This window comes from Triticum urartu, chromosome 5A (genome assembly GCF_056163025.1).
Source record: "Triticum urartu cultivar PI428250 chromosome 5A, HENAU_Tu73, whole genome shotgun sequence".
Lineage (NCBI taxonomy): Eukaryota > Viridiplantae > Streptophyta > Magnoliopsida > Poales > Poaceae > Triticum > Triticum urartu.
Window position 1 is genome coordinate 448405055 of NC_141877.1, and position 19674 is coordinate 448424728.

The following is a 19674-nucleotide window of genomic DNA, read 5'->3' on the forward strand; positions in this document are numbered from 1 at the left end:
TTGCCAAACCATAGTTCATACGGTGTCGTCTCAACGGATTTAGACGGCGCCCTATTTAATGTGAATGCAGCTATCTCTAATGCATAACCCTAAAACGATAGTGGTAAATCGATAAGAGACATCATAGATCGCACCATATCTAATAAAGTACGGTTACGACGTTCGGACACACCATTACGCTGTGGTGTTCCAGGTGGCATGAGTTGTGAAAATATTCCACATTGTTTTAAATGAAGGCCAAACTCGTAACTTAGATATTTACCTCCGCGATCAGATTGTAGAAACTTTATTTTCTTGTTACGATGATTCTCCACTTCACTCTGAAATTCTTTGAACTTTTCAAATGTCTCAGACTTGTGTTTCATTAAGTAGATATACCCATATCTTCTCAAATCATCCGTGAAGGTCAAAAAATAACGATACCCGCCGCGAGCCTCAACACTCATCGGACCGCATACATCGGTATGTATTACTTCCAATAAGTCAGTAGTCGCTCCATTGTTCCGAAGAACGGAGTTTTAGTCATCTTTCCCATGAGGCATGGTTCGCAAGCATCAAATGATTCATAATCAAGTGATTCCAAAAGTCCATCCGCATGGAGTTTCTTCATGCGCTTTACACCAATATGACCTAAACGATAGTGCCACAAATATGTTGCGCTATCATTATCAACTTTGCATCTTTTGGCATCAATATTATGAATATGTGTATCACCACAATCGAGATTCAATAAACCATTTATATTAAGTGTATGACCATAGAAGGTTTTATTCATGTAAATAGAACAACAATTATTCTTTGACTTAAATGAATAACCGTATTGCAGTAAACATGATCCAATCATATTCATGCTCAACGCAAACACCAAATAACATTTATTTTAGGTTCAACACTAATCCCGAAGGTAAAGGGAGTGTGCGATGGTGATCTTATCAACCTTGGAATCACTTCCAACACACATCATCACCCCACCCTTAACTAGTCTCTATTTATTTTGCAACTCTTGTTCGAGTTATTACTCTTAGCAACTGAACCAGTATCAAATACCGAGGGGTTGCTATAAACACTAAGTACACATCAATAACATGTATATCAAATATACCTTTGTTCACTTTTGCCATCCTTCTTATCCGCCAAGTATATAGGGTAGTTCCACTTCCACTGACCATTTCCTTTGCAGTAGAAGCACTCGGTTTCAGGCTTGGGTCTAGCTTTGGGCTTCTTCATGGGAGTGGTGACTTTCTTGCCATTATTTTTGAAGTTTCCCTTTCTTTCTCTTTCCCTTTTTCTTGAAACTAGTGGTCTTGTTAACCATCAACACTTGATGTTATTTCTTGATTTCTACCTTCTTTGATTTCAGCATCACGAAGAGCTTGGGAATTGTTTTCGTCATCCATTGCATATTATAGTTCATCATGAAGTTCTAGTAACTTGATGATAGTGACTAGAGAACTTTGTCAATCACTATCTTATCTGGAAGATTAACTCCCACTTGATTCAAGAGATTGCAGCACCCAGACATTCTGAGCACATGCTCACTAGCTGAGCTATTCTCCTCCATCTTGTAGGAAAAGTATTTGTCAGAGGTCTCATACCTCTTGACACGGGCATGAGTCTGAAATACCAATTTCAACTCTTGGAACATCTCATATGCTCCATGGTGTTCAAAACGTTTTTGAAGTCCCGGTTCTAAGCCGTAAAGCATGGTGCACTAAACTATCAAGTAGTCATCATAGCAAGCTTGTCAAACGTTCATAACGTCTGCATCAGCTCCTGCAATAGGTCTGTCACCTAGCGGTGTATCAAGGACATAATTCTTCTGTGCAGCAACGAGGATAATCCTCAGATCACGGACCTAGTCCACGTCATTGCTACTATCATCTTTCAACTTATTTTTCTCTAGGAACATATCAAAAATAAATGGGGAGCTACATCGCAAGCTATTGATCTACAACATAGATATGCAAATACTATCAGGACTAAGTTCATGATAAATTAAGTTCAATTAAACATATTACTTAAGAACTCCCACTTAGATAGACATCCCTCTAGTCATCTAAAAGATCACGTGATCCATATCAACTAAACCATATCCGATCACCACGTGAGATGGAGTAGTTTTCAATGGTGAACATCGCTATGTTGATCATATCTACTATATGATTCACGTTCGACCTTTCGGTCTCAGTGTTCCGAGGCCATATCTACATATGCTAGGCTCATCAAGTTTAACCCGAGTATTCTGCACGTGCAAAACTGGCTTGCACCCGTTGTATGTGAACGTAGAGCTTATCACACCCGATCATCACCTGGTGTCTCGGCACGACGAACTATAGCAGCGGCGCATACCGAGGGAGAACACTTATACCTTGAAATTTAGTGAGGGATCATCTTATAATGCTACCACCGTACTAAGAAAAATAAGATGCATAAAAGATAAACATCACATGCAACCAAAATATGTGACATGATATGGTCATCATCATCTTGTGCCTTTTATCTCCATCTCCAAAGCACCGTCATGATCTCCACCATCACCGGCTTGACACCTTGATCTCCATCGTAGTGTCGTTGTCGTCTCGCCAACTATTGATACTACGAGTATCGCTACCGCTTCTTGCATTTCATACAATAAAGCAACAACCATAAGGCTCCTGCCAGTTGCCGATAACTTTTACAAAACATGATCCTCTCATACAACAATTTATATCTCATCACATCTTGACCATATCACATCACAACATGCCTTGTAAAAACAGTTAGACATCCTCTACTTTGTTGTTGCAAGTTTTACATGGCTTCTACTGGCTTCTAGCAAGAACCGTTCTTACCTACTCATCAAAACCGCAACGATTTTTCGTCAAGTGTGTTGTTTTAACCTTCAACAAGGACCGTCCGTAGTCAAATTCGAATCAACTAAAGTTGGAGAAACAGACACCCGCCAGCCACCTGTGTGCAAAGCACGTCGGTAAAACCGGTCTCATGAACGTGTTCATGTAATGTTGGTCCGGGCTGCTTCATCCAACAATACCGCCGAATCAAAATAAGACGTTGGTGGTAAGCAGTATGACTATTATCGCCCACAACTCTTTGTGTTCTACTCGTGCATATCTGAACGAAATATGCCCTAGAGGCAATAATAAAGTTGTTATTTATATTTCCTTATATCATGATAAATGTTTATAATTCATGCTAGAATTGTATTAACCGGAAACTTAGTACATGTATGAGTACATAGACAAACAGAGTATCCGTAGTATGCCTCTACTTGACTAGCTCATTAATCAAAGATGGTTAAGTTTCCTAGCCATGGACATGTGTTGTGATTTGATAAAAGGGATCACATCATTAGAGAATGGTGTGATGGACTAGACCCATCCGTTAGCTTAGCACTATGATCGTTTAGTTTATTGCTATTGCTTTCTTCATGACTTATACATGTTCCTATGACTATGCGATTATGCAACTCCCGAATACCGGAGGAACACTTAGTGTGCTATCAAACGTCACAACATAACTGGGTGATTATAAAGATTCTCTACAGGTGTCTCCGATGGTGTTTGTTGAGTTGGCATAGATCGAGATTAGGATTTGTCACTCCGTGTATCGGAGAGGTATCTCTGGGCCCTCTCGGTAATGCACATCACTATGAGCCTTGCAAGTAATGTGTCTAATTAGTTAGCCACGGGATGATGCATTAAGGAACGAGTAAAGATACTTGCCGGTAACGAGATTGAACTAGGTATGATGATACCCACGATCAAATCTCGGGCAAGTAACATACAAATGACAAAGGGAACAACGTATGTTGTTATGCGGTTTGACCGATAAAGATCTTCATAGAATATGTAGGAGCCAATATGAGCATCCAGGTTTCGCTATTGGTTATTGACCGGAGATGTGTCTCGATCATGTCAACATAGTTCTTGAACCCGTAGGGTCCGCACGCTTAATGTTCCATGACGATTTATATTATGAGTTATGTGATTTGATGTACCGAAGGTTGTTCGGAGTCCCGGATGAGATCACGGACGTGACGAGGAGTCTCGAGATGGTCGAGACATAAAGATTCATATATTGGAAGGTTACATTCAGACACTAGAATGGTTCGGGTCATTTCGGATGAGTTTCGGAGTACCAGGGGTTACCGGAACCCCCTCCAGGAAGTCATTGGACCTCATGGGCCTAATGGTGGAAGAGAGGAGGCAGGTGATACATCTCCAACGTATCTATAATTTTTGATTGCTCCATGCTATATTATCTTCTGTTTTGGACATTATTGGTCTTTATTATTCACTTTTATATTATTTTTGGGACTAACCTATTAACCGGAGGCCGAGCCCAGAATTGCTGTTTTTTGCCTATTTCAGAGTTTCGCAGAAAAAGATTATCAAACGGAGTCCAAACGGAATGAAACCTTCGGGAACGTGATTTTCGGAATGAACATGATCCAGGAGACTTAGACCCTACGTCAAGCAACTAACAGGGAAGCCACGAGGTAGGGGCATGCCTACCCCCCTAGGCGCGCCCTCCACCCTCGTGGGCCCCCTGTTGCTCCACCGGTGTACTTCTTCCTCCTATATATACCTACGTGCCCCCAAATGATCAGATATGGAGCCAAAACCCTAATTCCACTGCCGTAACTTTCTGTATCCATGAGATCCCATCTTGGGGCCTGTTCCGGAGCTCCGCCGGAGGGGGCATCAATCACGGAGTGCTTCTACATCAACACCATAGCCCTTCCGATGAAGTGTGAGTAGTTTACCTCAGACCTTCGGGTCCATAGTTATTAGCTAGATGGCTTCTTCTCTCTTTTTGGATCTCAATACAAAGTTCTCCCCCTCTCTTGTGGAGATCTATTCGATGTAATCTTCTTTTGCGGTGTGTTTGTTGAGACTGATGAATTGTGGGTTTATGATCAAGTTTATCTATGAACAATATTTGAATCTTCTCTAAATTCTTTTATGTATGATTGGTTATCTTTGCAAGTCTCTTCGAATTATCAGTTTGGTTTGGCCTACTAGATTGATCTTTCTTGCAATGGGACAAGTGCTTAGCTTTGGGTTCAATATTGTGTGTCCTTTCCCAGTGACAGTAGGGGCAGCAAGGCACATATTGTATTGTTGCCATCGAGGATAACAATGTGGGGTTTTTATCATATTGCATGAATTTATCCCTCTACATCATGTCATCTTGCTTAAGGAGTTACTCTGTTCTTATGAACTTAATACTCTAGATGCATGCTGGATAGCGGTCGATGTGTGGAGTAATAGTAGTATATGCAGGCAGGAGTCGGTCTACTTGTCTCGGACGTGATGCCTACATACATGATCATACCTATATATTCTCATAACTATGCTCAATTCTGTCAATTGCTCAACAGTAATTTGTTCACCCACTGTAAAATACTTATGCTCTTGAGAGAAGCAACTAGTGAAACCTATGGCCCCCGGGTCTATGTTCATCATATTAATCTTCCAACACTTAGTTCTTTTCATTGCCTTTTATTTTACTTTGCATATTTATCATAAAAATACCAAAAAATTTATCTTATCATATCTATCAGATCTCACTCTCGTAAGTGACCGTGTAGGGATTGACAACCCCTTATCGCGTTGGTTGCGAGGATTTATTTGTTTTGTGTAGGTGCGAGGGACTCGCGTGTAGCCTCCTACTGGATTGATACATTGGTTCTCAAAAACTGAGGGAAATACTTACGCTACTTTGTTGCATCACCCTTTCCTCTTCAAGGGAAAACCAACGCAGTGCTCAAGAGGTAGCAAGAAGGATTTCTGGCGCCGTTGCTGGGGCGGTCTACGCAAAAGTCAACATACCAAGTACCCATCACAAACCCTTATCTCCCGCATTACATTATTTGCCATTTACCTCCCGTTTTTCTCTCCCCCACTTCACCCTTGCCGTTTTATTCGCCCTCTCTCTCTCTATCCTCCCTCTCTTTCTCTATTTGCCTCTTTTTGCCCGTCCATCGTTTGCTTGTGTGTTGGATTTCTTGCTTGTCACGATGCCTCAAGATAACACTAAATTGTGTGACTTTACCAATCCCAACAACAATGATTTTATTAGCACTCCGATTGCTCCTCTTACCGATGCTGAATCTTGTGAAATTAATGCTGCCTTGCTGAATCTTGTCATGAAAGATCCGTTTTCCGGCCTTCCTAGTGAAGATGCCGCTACCCATCTAAATAGCTTCGTTGATTTGTGTGATATGCAAAAGAAGAAAGATGTTGATAATGATATTGTTAAATTGAAGCTATTTCCTTTTTCGCTTAGAGATCGTGCTAAAGCTTGGTTTTCGTCTTTGCCTAAAAATAGTATTAATTCTTGGAATAAGTGCAAAGATGCTTTTATCTCTAAGTATTTTCCTCCCGCTAAGATCATCTCTCTTAGAAACGATATTATGAATTTTAAGCAACTTGATCATGAACATGTCGCACAAGCTTGGGAGAGGATGAAATTAATGATACGTAATTTCCCAACACATGGTTTGAATTTGTGGATGATTATACAAAAAATTTATGCCGGATTGAATTTTGCTTCTAGAAATATTTTAGATTCGGCCGCGGGAGGCACTTTTATGGAAATCACTTTAGGAGAAGCTACTAAACTCCTAGATAATATTATGGTTAATTATTCTCAATGGCACACTGAAAGATCTACTAATAAAAAAGTGCATGCGATAGAAGAAATTAATGTTTTGAGTGGAAAGTTGGATGAACTTATGAAATTATTTGCTACTAAGAGTGTTTCTTCTGATCCTAATGATATGCCTTTGTCTACTTTGATTGAGAATAATAATGAATCTATGGATGTGAATTTTGTTGGTAGGAATAATTTTGGTAACAACGCGTATAGAGGAAACTTTAATCCTAGGCCTTATCCTAGTAATTCCTTTAATAATTATGGTAATTCCTACAACAATTTGTCGGATTTCGGGTTCCGGCAGACCCTTGAGGTTCGAACACTGGGGTGCGCGCGGAGATTTCGCCTCCTACCTACCTGCACCCCTTCGCCTCGCTAAGATCTAAGCTATGGAAAGAACAACACGAGAGACACAGGGTTTATACTGGTTCGGGCCACCGTTGTGGTGTAATACCCTACTCCAGTGTGTGGCGTGGTGGATTGCCTCTCGGGCTGATGATGATGAACAATACAAGGAAGAACAGCCTCACGAGGGTCTGTTCTTGGCTGGGGCGATGAACTGCTGGGAGGAGTTCGGTCACCCTTCTCTCTCTCTCTCCGATTGTTGATGCCCCTCTCCCCTGGGGGTGGCTAGTCCTATTTATAGAGGCCCTGATCCTCTTCCCAAATATCAAGCGGGAAGGGAGCCAACAATGGCGGGCTAATTTGAAGCGGGACAACTAGTACCAGCTATCCTGACAAAAGTAGTCTTCGCCTGCACAAAGCTCTGGTGGTGACGCCGTCTTGGGCTCCACAATGACCTCTGTCTTGCAGTCCTCCTGGTCCTGGTCTTGTTGCATCGAAATGGCAACCTTTTCTTGATGCCTCGGTACTCCGCGGCTGCGCTTGCCCCCTTTGCACAAAAGAGGAAAGGAGGACATTGTGCGGGCTGGCACCCGCCTAGCGCCCTTGGTCGTCATGGCTTGCGTCACGGGCACCTCGTGAGGTACCCCGCCTTGATCTCTCCGCCTCCTCACGAGCCAGCCTGATGAGGCCGTGCCTGAGGAAGCTCCGCATCGTCCACCCCGCGAGGGTCTTGGGTCTGTGTTGGTGAAGATGGGCCATGCTGGGCCCCCCTTTGAGCCACGCCGCAGGCCGCAGGCAGGCAAGTCTGGGGACCCCCGTTCCCAGAACGCTAACAGTAGCCCCCGGGCCCAAGGCGCGCCCGGGCTTGGCCGTGCAGGGAGGCGAAAGGGCAAGAGCGAAGCGCCGCGGGCCCTAACAGCCTGCGGTCTTGGGCGCCGCGTGGTGGTTGATTGGACGTGGGCATCTCCACTTCCCCATGGCGCCTCGGCAACTGCACGGATTGGTCAAGTCCCTGCATGCAAAGCGGGTCATAATTACCTGCGATCGTGGGGGCCGTCGGTTGGCCCTCGCCAGCTATAAGTACGGATCGGCGCGCGCCCTTCCAGTTCATCCCCCCTTGCTTCTCCTTCTTCTTCATGGCCCCGTCGAGGAGGTTCTCGGCCGCAGAGAAGGGGAGGTCTCGCCAGGTTGAGCCTGCCTCTCCCCCGCCCAAGCGCGGCCGAGGGCGCCCTCGCAAACATCCTGTGGCCACCACGGCAGCTCCCCGCGGCCGTGGAGGCGATTTTCAGCACGGCGACGGGCGGATTGCTGTGGCCGGGGGGCGCGCTCCGGTCGGGCGTCCCCCTAGGCCGTGGTTTCGTGCTGCAGAGGTGCTGCCGGAGTTCGTCGTGTGGTCGGCGGAGCCGACTAGCACCCGGCTTCCGCTTCCTCGCTTCCTCCTCGGCGAGCTCCCGGGCGGCGCCCCGGGCGGCCTCTGGCTTCAGGCCAATGGCTGCTGCAGCCGGGCCTCATGGGCTTCACTGGAGGTCTCCGCAGCCGGGAGCCTGGCCCTGGCCCGCGGTTGGCAGACGTTTGCCCGCGTGCGTGGCCTGAGCCGTCGTTGCACCCTGCACTTCAAGTTTGACGGCGATGCCACCCTCTACGTGAGGGTGTTTGGGGAAGATGGTCGCCGCGCAGGGTGCTGCCCCAAGGACGACGACCGCGGACGGGAACCCAGCTCCGGCGATGATGGAGAAGACAGCGCTCGCGTGACTGGCGGCGCTCGGGGTTCCCCAAGCTTCTCCGGTTCTTCTTCAGGCGGCGACTCTTCCAGCGGTGGCCGCGGTCAGCCTCCACGCCGTCGCATCTGGTTGGCAGGTGGTAGCATGTCCGCCCGCCGTCGCGCCCCGGTGAAGCACGAGAGGGAGTCTGCCTGAGCCCCAGAGGCAGCTCGAGTCTTCCCTGTAGGCCGGTGTGAGGCGAGCTGTGCTTGATCTGTTCTTTCTTTTCCTTTTTCCTGCGTAAAAAAGACAGTAGTGTGGAGCCCCGTGGGGGTGTGTTTGGGTTATTGCTGTTAATCATCGTTTTGCTTCCGTTATCGTGCCTTCCGGCTGCGTGCCCGCGTGTGGATAGTTCCCGGCCCCAGCCGTGGGGGGCAACCGACCCAGGCCCTGTGTTCGTGTCGCGATGCCCCTGGGGCACGGACTGGAGGGGTGCTCCTGTAATGGACCCAGGTCGCGAACCCTTTGAACGACTAGGACAGGAACACTCGCGAGGGCGCTCGGCTATTCCCCCCCCCCCTCGCGAGGCCTTGCATAAGAGAAATCAAGGCAGGAGAGTGAAAAGTCGAAGAACCACAAGCCAAAGACGGCAACAACTTTAGTAAAACTTCGAATGAGAAGGAACAAGCCAACTACGGAAAGCAAATGAAAAGCCGCGTCCGGCACCTAATCTAGTCTTCGACGTCTTCTCACCAGCGTGGTGCTAAGTGCTGCCACTGGGCGTGGGAGGGAGCCCCAGGGCCTGAGGCCGGCGCTCCTGAGACTCCGGGGCGTGTACAGCCCCAACTCATTATTACGTGAGAGTGTCACGGGCGGCGAGCTTCACAGGCGTTGGCCTTCTTCACAGGCTCCGGGCCTTTTCCAAAACGCGACAGCTTCACAGGCATTCGCCTTCTTCACAGGCTCTGGGCCTTTTCCAAAACGCGACAGCTTCACAGGCATTCGCCTTCTTCACAGGCTCTGGGCCTTTTCCAAAACACAACAGCTTCACAGGCATTCGCCTTCTTCACAGGCTCTGGGCCTTTTCCAAAACGCGACAGCTTCACAGGCATTCGCCTTCTTCACAGGCTCTGGGCCTTTTCCAAAACACAACAGCTTCACAGGCATTCGCCTTCTTCACAGGCTCTGGGCCTTTTCCAAAACGCGACAGCTTCACAGGCATTCGCCTTCTTCACAGGCTCTGGGCCTTTTTAGGGGTAGAACCTCCGGAGGTGCTGGATGTTCCATGCGTTCTGGACCGGCACCCCCTCCTGAGTCTCCCAGCGTGCGGAGCCGGGCCTGGAAACATGAACAACTTTGAACGGGCCCTCCCACATGGGAGAGAGCTTGTGCAGCCCCTCCCTGGAGAGAACCCGCTTGAGCACGAGGTCTCCTACCTCGAGAGTTCTGGGGCGGATGTAGCGGCAGTGATATCACCGCAGTGCTTGTTGGTACCTCGCCGCTCGTAGCGCGGCTTCTCGGCGACGTTCCTCCCCCAGCACGAGGTCCATCCCCCGCATGGCGTCCTGCTGTGCCTCGTCGAACGCCAGGACCCGCGCGAAGCGACGTCTGACCTCGTGAGGGAGGACCGCTTCGGCTCCGTAGACCAGGAAGAACGGGGTCTCTCCAGTCGGCTTGGTCGCGGTTGTGCGGATGGACCACAACACGGACTAAAGCTCGTCGTACCAACCTCTGCCGCAGACCTCCAGCTTCTTCTTGAACGTCCTGGTCTTGAGGCCCCTCAGGACCTCTGCGTTGGCTCGCTCGGCCTGGCCGTTGCTTCGGGGGTGCGCCACCGAAGCGTAGCATATCTGCGTTCCAAGGTTAGACAGTATGTTTTGAAGAGGTTACTGGTGAATTGTGAACCGTTGTCCGTGATGATGCGGTTCGGCACCCCGAACCGACTCACGATGCCCTTGATGAACTTGACCGCGGAACCCGCGGGAATGGTGCGGACAGCCTCTACTTCAGCCCACTTGGTGAACTTGTCCACGGCGACGTAGAGGTAGCGGTAGCCCCCAGGCGCCCGAGGAAACAGGCCCAAGATGTCCAGCCCCAGACTGCGAATGGCCATGAAAGGGGTATAGTCTGCAGGCCTCATGCTGACTGATGGATCTGCTTGGCGTGGAACTGGCAGGCCTCACAAGCTTTCACTAGTTCGACGGTGTCATTGGGAGCGGTGGGCCAATAAAACCCACAGCAGAACGCCTTGCCGACGAGGGTCCGTGATGATGAATGATGTCCACAATCTCCGTCGTGTATATCTTCCAGCAGTTCCTTCCCTTGCTCCCTGGAGATGTAGTGCAGGGATACATCATTTGGTCGCTTCCGGTAGAGCTCTCCATCCTTGATGCAGTATGCCGTGGCCTGGCGTGCCACTCGCTCCGCTTCCTCCTCCTTCTCCGGCAGGGTCCCTTGTGTTAAGTAACTCCGGAGCTCCGTGATCCAGCATCCCTCCTGAGGTTCCATCGTCAGGAGCAGGCGTGCTCCTAAGGCCAGGCCACAGGCCGGAGCTCCTGAGGCAGGTGGCTGGGGGAGCTTCTCCCGAGGCTGAGCCGTGTTTGACAATGACGGCAGGGCTGAGGGCTTGAAGAGCCACTCCTCGAAAACGCCAGGCTCCTGAGGTAACCGCCTGGACGCCCGTTTGGCGATGTCGTCGGCCTCCTGATTGGTGCCATGGGGCACATGCTGCAACTCCAACCCCCAGAACTGCTTCTCCATCCTGCGGACCTCCGCAAGGTAGGCTTCCATGTGCTCATCTTTCGGCTCGTACACCTTGTTGGAGAAATTGACAAGGAGCTGCGAATCGCCCTTGATGGTGAGGCGTTTCACCCCCAGGGCAGCTGCGGCCTTCAAGCCCGCTATTAAACCTTCATACTCCGCTATGTTGTTGGAGACCTTTTCACCTTGCTGGAAATAGAGCTGCACAGCGTAGTAGAGCTTGTCCTGAGTGGGCGATATAAGCACCGCCCCAGCCCCAGCGCCATGCCTGGAGAACGCCCCATCGAAGTACATGACCCAGCCTTCTGGCGCCTCACTTCCCGGGGAGAGGGACCGATCCTCATCGGCCTTGAGGCCTCGTGCCTCCGTCCATTCTGCCACAAAATCCGCCAACGCTGCTCCCTTGATGACTCTGGTCGTGCTGAATTCGAGCTGAAACGCTTGCAGTTCTATGTTCTACTCAGCGACCCTTCCAGCTGAGTTAGGGCTCCTAAGCACTCTCTCGAGGGGGTATGACGAGACGACCTTGATGGGGTGACCCTGAAAATAGTGCCGCAGCTTGTGTGAGGCCACCAGTAGCGCGAGGAGGAGTTTCTGAGGCAAGCCCTCGCATCCCGCAACACCGTGCTGACGAAGCACACCGGGTGCTCGACGAGGTTGGGTGCATCAGTGCTGGTGGCTCCCTTTGGAGACCATGGCGCCTCTTGAGGCGATGAGGCCTCCTGAGGCTGGCCATATGGGGGAGGGGCCTCTTCCGCCTCCGGTGCACTCCTCTGCGGCGGCTGATCCTCCTCAGCCACGGTGGCGGTCTCTTTGGGCCTTCCTTGTTCCTGTTTTGCCTTGTCCCGGGATGCTGCTGCGGTTTTGATTCGATGCTCCTCTCTAACCGCCACCAGGGCTGCGTTGGCGGAATACGGAGTGGCGGTGAGGTAAAGCACCAGGGGCTCTTGAGGGCGCGGAGCCACCATGACCGGTGGGCTGGTCAGGTATCTCTTGAGATCCTGGAACGCCTTGTCGGCCTCTTCAGTCCACTCAAAGGGCCCCTTTTTCTTCATTAGCTGGAAGAAGGGCAGCGCTCGTTCCCCCAACTTGGAGATGAAGCGCCCTAGCGCGGTCACGCGCCCAGTGAGCTTCTGCATTTCTGTGAGGGTCTTTGGCAGGCTCATGTCTTCCACCGCCTTGACCTTTTCCGGGTTAGCCTCGATGCCTCGGTGGGACACGAGGAAACCCAAGAACTTACCCGAGGGGACTCCGAACACACACTTCTCTGGGTTGAGCCGTAGGTTCACTGCGTTGAGGCTCGCGAAGGTTTCCTCCAGGTCTTGTATCAGGGTCCTGGCCTCCCAAGACTTTACCACAATGTCATCGACGTAAGCTTCAACATTCTTCCCGAGCTGCGGGCCCAAGGTGATGTGCATCAGCCGCTGAAAGGTCGCCCCTACGTTACGCAGCCCGAATGGCATGCATGTGTAGCAGTACACCCCACACGGGGTTAGGAAGGCTGTCTTTTCGACGTCTTCTACCGCCATCTTGATCTGGTGATACCCAGAGAAGGCATCCAACAAGCATAGCAGGTCGCATTCCGCGGTGGAATCGACGATCTGGTCGATGCGTGGGAGCGGGAACGGATCTTGCGGGCATGCTTTATTGAGGTTGGTGAAGTCGACACACATGCGCTCCTTCCCTCCCTTCTTTGGCACAACGACAGGGTTGGCCAACCAATACGGGTATCGGACCTCACGAATGACCCCAGCGGCTTCTAATTTGCGGGTCTCTTGGACGATGAAGGCCTGCTTTTCTGTGGACTGCCGCCTGGCCTTCTGCTTCACAGGGCGCACGTTGGGGCACACGTTGAGGTGATGCTCGATTACTCTCCTAGGGATCCCTGCCAACTGGTCAGGCTCCCAAGCGAATACCTTCTTGTTTGCGCGCAGGAACCCGACCAGGGCCTCCTCCTGCTCGGGTTCGAGGTTGGCGCCTATGGTGAAAGTGGCATTGGTGGACCCGTCCTCATCGACGGGTATCTGCTTGGTTTCTGCCTTGTCTTGGGTGAACAATTGTTTCTTCTTGCCGGGTGCAGCCCCCTTGGGCTCGGGGGTCTCCAAGTCGGCGGGCTGTGCCGACGCCGCCGTCTTGAAGGCGAGCTTGAGCACCCGCAGCGCGTCTCCAGTGTCCCCGTGCACGGTGAGGACACCGCTGTTCCCGGGCATCTTCAGGAGGTTGTACGCTGGGTGCATCACGGCCATGAACTGGGCCAGCGCTGGGTAGCCGAGGATGGCGTTGTAGGGGAGGCCGATGGGGGCGATGTCGAAGTCGGCCAGCTCCGTGGGGAAGTTGTTGTAGGTGCCGAAGGTTACTGGGAGCCGGATCTGTCCCAAGGAGTTGGATGATCCGCCCCCAATGCCTGAGAAGGACCGGCTGGGTTGTAGCCGTTCCAGGGGTATGCAGAGGAGGTTGAAGGCCTCGACCGAGAGCATGCTGAGGCCCGCACCGCCATCGATGAGAGTTCTGGTGACGACCACCTGGCAGATGGTGGGGGTGCACAGCATGGGGGGCGCACCCGAGCAGGCCGAGTTGGAGGGGTGGTCCTCCGAGCTGAAGGTCAGGCCGGCCTTGGGCGCCGCCCGGTCCGGGAGAGCCCCCTACCGCGTGGAAGCGGCGCTGACCCGGCGGATGAACGGCTTGACGTGGTGACTTGTAGGCGGCGCCTGCGAGCCGCCCAGGAGGGCCGCGACGACCGGGGGTGTTGGTGTAGCGTGATGGGCGGGGGAGAGGCTGCGGGGCTCTTCCCAAGAGGCCACGGAGGCTGCCGGTAGGTGGAGCAGCCATGTGCGCGGAGCGCCGGTGAGGGCCATGGGGAGCCAGTTGGCCATGACCCTATCGTCACCTCCAGCTTCGAGGAGGGCCTCCTCGCTCGCCAGCAAGAAGGCCAGTGGATCTATCGCGCCACCATAGCGCGGCAGCATCATTGGCTTGAACTTGTCCGGCCACCGTACCCGTTGCAGGGCTGGGGCCAGGGCTCGGAGCCCCCTGGCCCCCGTGCTGGCGCCGGCGGCCGGAGCGGGCGGCGCGCTACTCATCGCGAGGCAGGCCGTGGCGGCGGCGGAAGAGAAAACTCCGGTGCACCCCTACCTGGCGCACCAAATGTCGGATTTCGGGTTCCAGCAAACCCTTGAGGTTCGAACACTGGGGTGCGCGCGGAGATTTCGCCTCCTACCTACCTGCACCCCTCCGCCTCGCTAAGATCTAAGCTATGGAAAGAACAACACGAGAGACACAGGGTTTATACTGGTTCGAGTCACCGTTGTGGTGTAATACCCTACTCCAGTGTGTGGCGTGGTGGATTGCCTCTTGGGCTGATGATGATGAACAATACAAGGAAGAACAGCCTCGCGAGGGTCTGTTCTTGGCTGGGGCAATGAACTGCTGGGAGGAGTTCGGTCACCCTTCTCTCTCTCTCTCTCTCTCTCTCTTTGATTGTTGATGCCCCTCTCCCCTGGGGGTGGCTAGTCCTATTTATAGAGGCCCTGGTCCTCTTCCCAAATATCAAGCGGGAAGGGAGCCAACAATGGCGGGCTAATTTGAAGGGGGGCAGCTAGTACCAGCTATCCTGACAAAAGTAGTCTTCGCCTGCACAAAGCTCTGGTGGTGACGCCGTCTTGGGCTCCACAATGACCTCCGTCTTGCAGTCCTCCTGGTCCTGGTCTTGTTGCATCGAAATGGCAACCTTTGCCTGATGCCTCGGTACTCCGCGGATGCGCTTGCCCCCTTTGCACAAAAGAGGAAAGGAGGACACTGTGCGGGCTGGCACCCGCCTGGCGCCCTTGGTCGTCATGGCTTGCGTCACGGGCACCTCGTGAGGTACCTCGCCTTGATCTCTCCGCCTCCTCGCCAGCCAGCCTGATGAGGCCGTGCCTGAGGAAGCTCCACGTCGTCTGCCCCGCGAGGCTTGGCCCCTCGCGAGGTTCTTGGGTCTGTGTTGGTGAAGATGGGCCGTGCTGGGCCCCCCTTTGAGCCACGCCGCAGGCCGTAGGCAGGCAAGTCTGGGGACCCCCGTTCCCAGAACGCCGACACAATTCTTATGGAAATTTTAATAAGATGCCCTATAAATTTGAGACTAGTGTTAAGGAATTTATGAATTCACAAAAGAATTTCAATGCTTTGCTTGAAGAGAAACTGCTTAAAGTTGATGATTTGGCTAGGAACGTTGATAGAATTTATTTTTATGTTGATTCTTTAAAACTCAGATCTATTCCTCCTAAGCATGATATCAATGAGTCTCTCAAAGCCATGAGAATTTCCATTGATGAGTGCAAAGAAAGAACCGTTAGGATGCGTGCTAAGAAAGATTCCTTTATAAGAGTGTGTTCTTCTAGTTTCCATAATAATAAAGATGAAGATCTAAAATTATTGAGGTGTCCCCTATTAAATATTTGTTTTGAAATATGAACTTCATAATGATGGGACTGAATATGATCCACCTTTACCTAGAAGGCGTTCCAAAAATTCAGAGTTTTTAGATCTTGTTGCTAAATTTGATAAAAGTGGGATTGAAGAGATCAAAACTCTAGATGTTAATGAACCTACTATTTTGGATTTCAAGGGATTTAATTATGATAGCTGCTCTTTGATAGATTGTATTTCCTTTTTGCAATCCATGCTAAATTCTCCTCATGCTTATAGTCAAAATAAAGCTTTTACCAAACATATCGTTGATGCTTTGATGCAATCTTATGAAGAAAAACTTGAGTTGGAAGTTTCTATCCATAGAAAACTTTATGATGAGTGGGAACCAACTATTAAAATTAAAATTAAAGATCATGAATGCTATGCTTTGTGTGATTTGGGTGCTAGTGTTTCCATGATTCCAAAGACCTTGTGTGATTTGTTAGGTTTCCGTGATTTTGATGATTGCTCTTTAAACTTGCACCTTGCGGATTCCACTATTAAGAAACCTATGGGAAGAATTAATGATGTTCTTATTGTTGCAAATATGAACTATGTGCCCGTAGATTTTATTGTTCTTGACATAGATTGCAATCCTTCATGTCCTATTATTCTTGGTAGACCTTTCCTTAGAACGATTGGTGCAATTATTGATACGAAGGAAGGAAATATTATATTCCAATTTCCATTAAGGAAAGGCATGGAACACTTTCCTAGAAATAAAATTAAATTACCTTATGAATCTATTATGAGAGCCACTTATGGATTGCCTACCAAAGATGGCAATACCTAGATCTATTCTTGCTTTTTATGCCTAGCTAGGGGCGTTAAACGATAGCGCTTGTTGGGAGGCAACCCAATTTTATTTTTATTCCTTGCTTTTTGCTCCTGTTTAGTAATGAATAATTTATCTAACCTATGTTTTGGTTGTGTTTTTTGTGTTTAATTAGTGTTTGTGCCAAGTAGAACCGTTGGGAAGACTTGGCGAAAGTCTTGTTAATCTTGCTGTAAAAAATAGAAACTTTAGCGATCACGAGAACTGCTTCCATTTTTATTTGGAAAGTGATATTTAGTTAATTGTTTTTGCAGACGATTAATAGATAAATTCCTCACGTCCAGCAATTTATTTTAGAATTTTTGGGGTTCCAGATCTTGCGCTAGCTATAGATTACTACAGACTGTTCTGTTTTTGACAGATTCTGTTTTTCGTGTGTTGTTTGCTTATTTTGATGAATCTATGGCTAGTAAAATAGTTTATAAACTATATAGAAGTTGGAATACAGCAGGTTTAACACCAATATAAATAAAGAATGAGTTCATTACAGTACCTTGAAGTGGTCTTTTGTTTTCTTTCGGTAACGGAGCTCACGAGATTTTCTACTTTAAGTTTGTGTTGTGAAGTTTTCAAGTTTTGGGTAAGGATTTGATGGATTATGCAACAAGGAGTGGCAAGAGCCTAAGCTTGGGGATGCCCATGGCACCCCCAAGATGATATAAGGACACCAAAAAGCCAAAGCTTGGGGATGCCCTGGAAGGCATCCCCTCTTTCGTCTACTTCCATCGGTAACTTTACTTGGAGCTATATTTTTATTCACCACATGATATGTGTTTTGCTTGGAGCGTCTTGTATGATTTGAGTATTTGATTTTTAGTTTACCACAATCATATTTTCTGTACACACCTTTTGAGAGAGACACACATGATTCGGAAATCATTAGAATACTCTATGTTCTTCACTTATATCTTTTGAGTTATATAGTTTTGCTCTAGTACTTCACTTATATATTTTAGAGCACGGTGGTGGATTTGTTTTATAGAAACTATTGACCTCTCATGCTTTACTTAGATTATTTTGATAGTCTTAAGTAGCATGGTAATTTGCTTAAATAATCCTAATATGCTAGGTATTCAAGATTAGTAAAAACTTTCTTATGAGTGTTTTGAATACTAAGAAAAGTTTGATGCTTGATGATTGTTTTGAGATATGGAGGTAGTGATATTAAAGTTGTGCTAGTTGAGTAGTTGTGAATTTGAGAAATACTTGTGTTGAAGTTTGCAAGTCCCGTAGCATGCACGTATGGTAAACGTTATGTAACAGATTTGAAACATGAGGTGTTCTATGATTGTCCTCCTTATGAGTGGCGGTCGGGGATGAGCGATGGTCTTTTCCTACCAATCTATCCCCCTAGGAGCATGCGCGTAGTGCTTGGTTTTTGATGACTTGTAGATTTTTGCAATAAGTATGTGAGTTATTTATGACTAATGTTGAGTCCATGGATTATACGCACTCTCACCTTTCCATCATTGCTAGCCTCTTCGGTACCGTGCATTGCCCTTTCTCCCATTGAGAGTTGGTGCAATCTTTGCCGGTGCATCCAAACCCCGTGATATGATACACTCTTTCACACATAAACCTCCTTATATCTTCCTCAAAACAGCCACCATACCTACCTATTATGGCATTTCCATAGCCATTCTGAGATATATTGCCATGCAACTTTCCACCATCCCATTCATCATGACACGTTCATCATTGTCATATTGTTTTGCATCGGCCACCGTTCATAATTCTTTCATACATGTCACTCTTGGTTCATTGCATATCCCGGTACACCGCCGGAGGCATTCATATAGAGTCATACCTTGTTCTAGTATCGAGCTCTAATCATTGAGTTGTAAATAAATAGAAGTGTGATGATCATCATTTAATAGAGCATTGACCCAATAAAAAAAGAGAGAAAGGCCAAATAAAAAAAGGCCTGAAAAAAAATGAAAAGGGACAATGCTACTATCCTTTTCCACACTTGTGCTTCAAAGTAGCACCATGATCTTCATGATAGAGAGTCTCTTGTTTTGTCACTTTCATATACTAGTGGGAATTTTTCATTATAGAACTTGGCTTGTATATTCCAACAATGGGCCTCCTCAAGTGCCCTAGGTCTTCGTGAGCAAGCAAGTTGGATGCACACCCACTAGTTTCTTTTGTTGAGCTTTCATACATTTATAGCTCTAGTGCATCTGTTGCATGGCAATCCCTACTCCTTGCAGTAACATCAATCGATGGGCATCTCCATAGCTCATTGATTAGCCTCGTTGATGTGGGACTTTCTCCTTTTTGTCTTCTCCACATAACCCCCATCATTATACTCTATTCCACCCATAGTGCTATATCCATGGCTCACGCTCATGTATTGCGTGAAGGTTTATAAAGTTTGAGATTACTAAAGTATGAAACAATTGCTTGGCTTGTCATCGGGGTTGTGCATGATGAGAGCATTCTTGCGAGACGAAAATGGAGCATGATTAAACTATATGATTTTGTAGGGATGAACTTTCTTTGGCCATGTTATTTTGAGAAGACATAATTGCTTAGTTAGTATGCTTGAAGTATTATTATTTCTACGTCAATATTAACTTTTATCTTGAATCTTTCGGATCTGAATATTCATGCCACAATTAAGAAGAATTACATTGAAATTATGCCTAGTAGCATTCCACATCAAAAATTCTGTTTTTATCATTTACCTACTCCAATGTATCTATAATTTTTGATTACCCCATGCTATATTATCTTCTGCTTTGGACATTATTGGGCTTTATTATTCACTTTTATATTATTTTGGGACTAACCTATTAACCGGAGGCCCAACCCAGAATTGTTGTTTTTTTGCTTATTTCAGAGTTTCGTAGAAAAAGAATATCAAACGGAGTCCAAACGGAATGAAACCTTCGGGAACGTGATTTTCGGAACGAACATGATCCA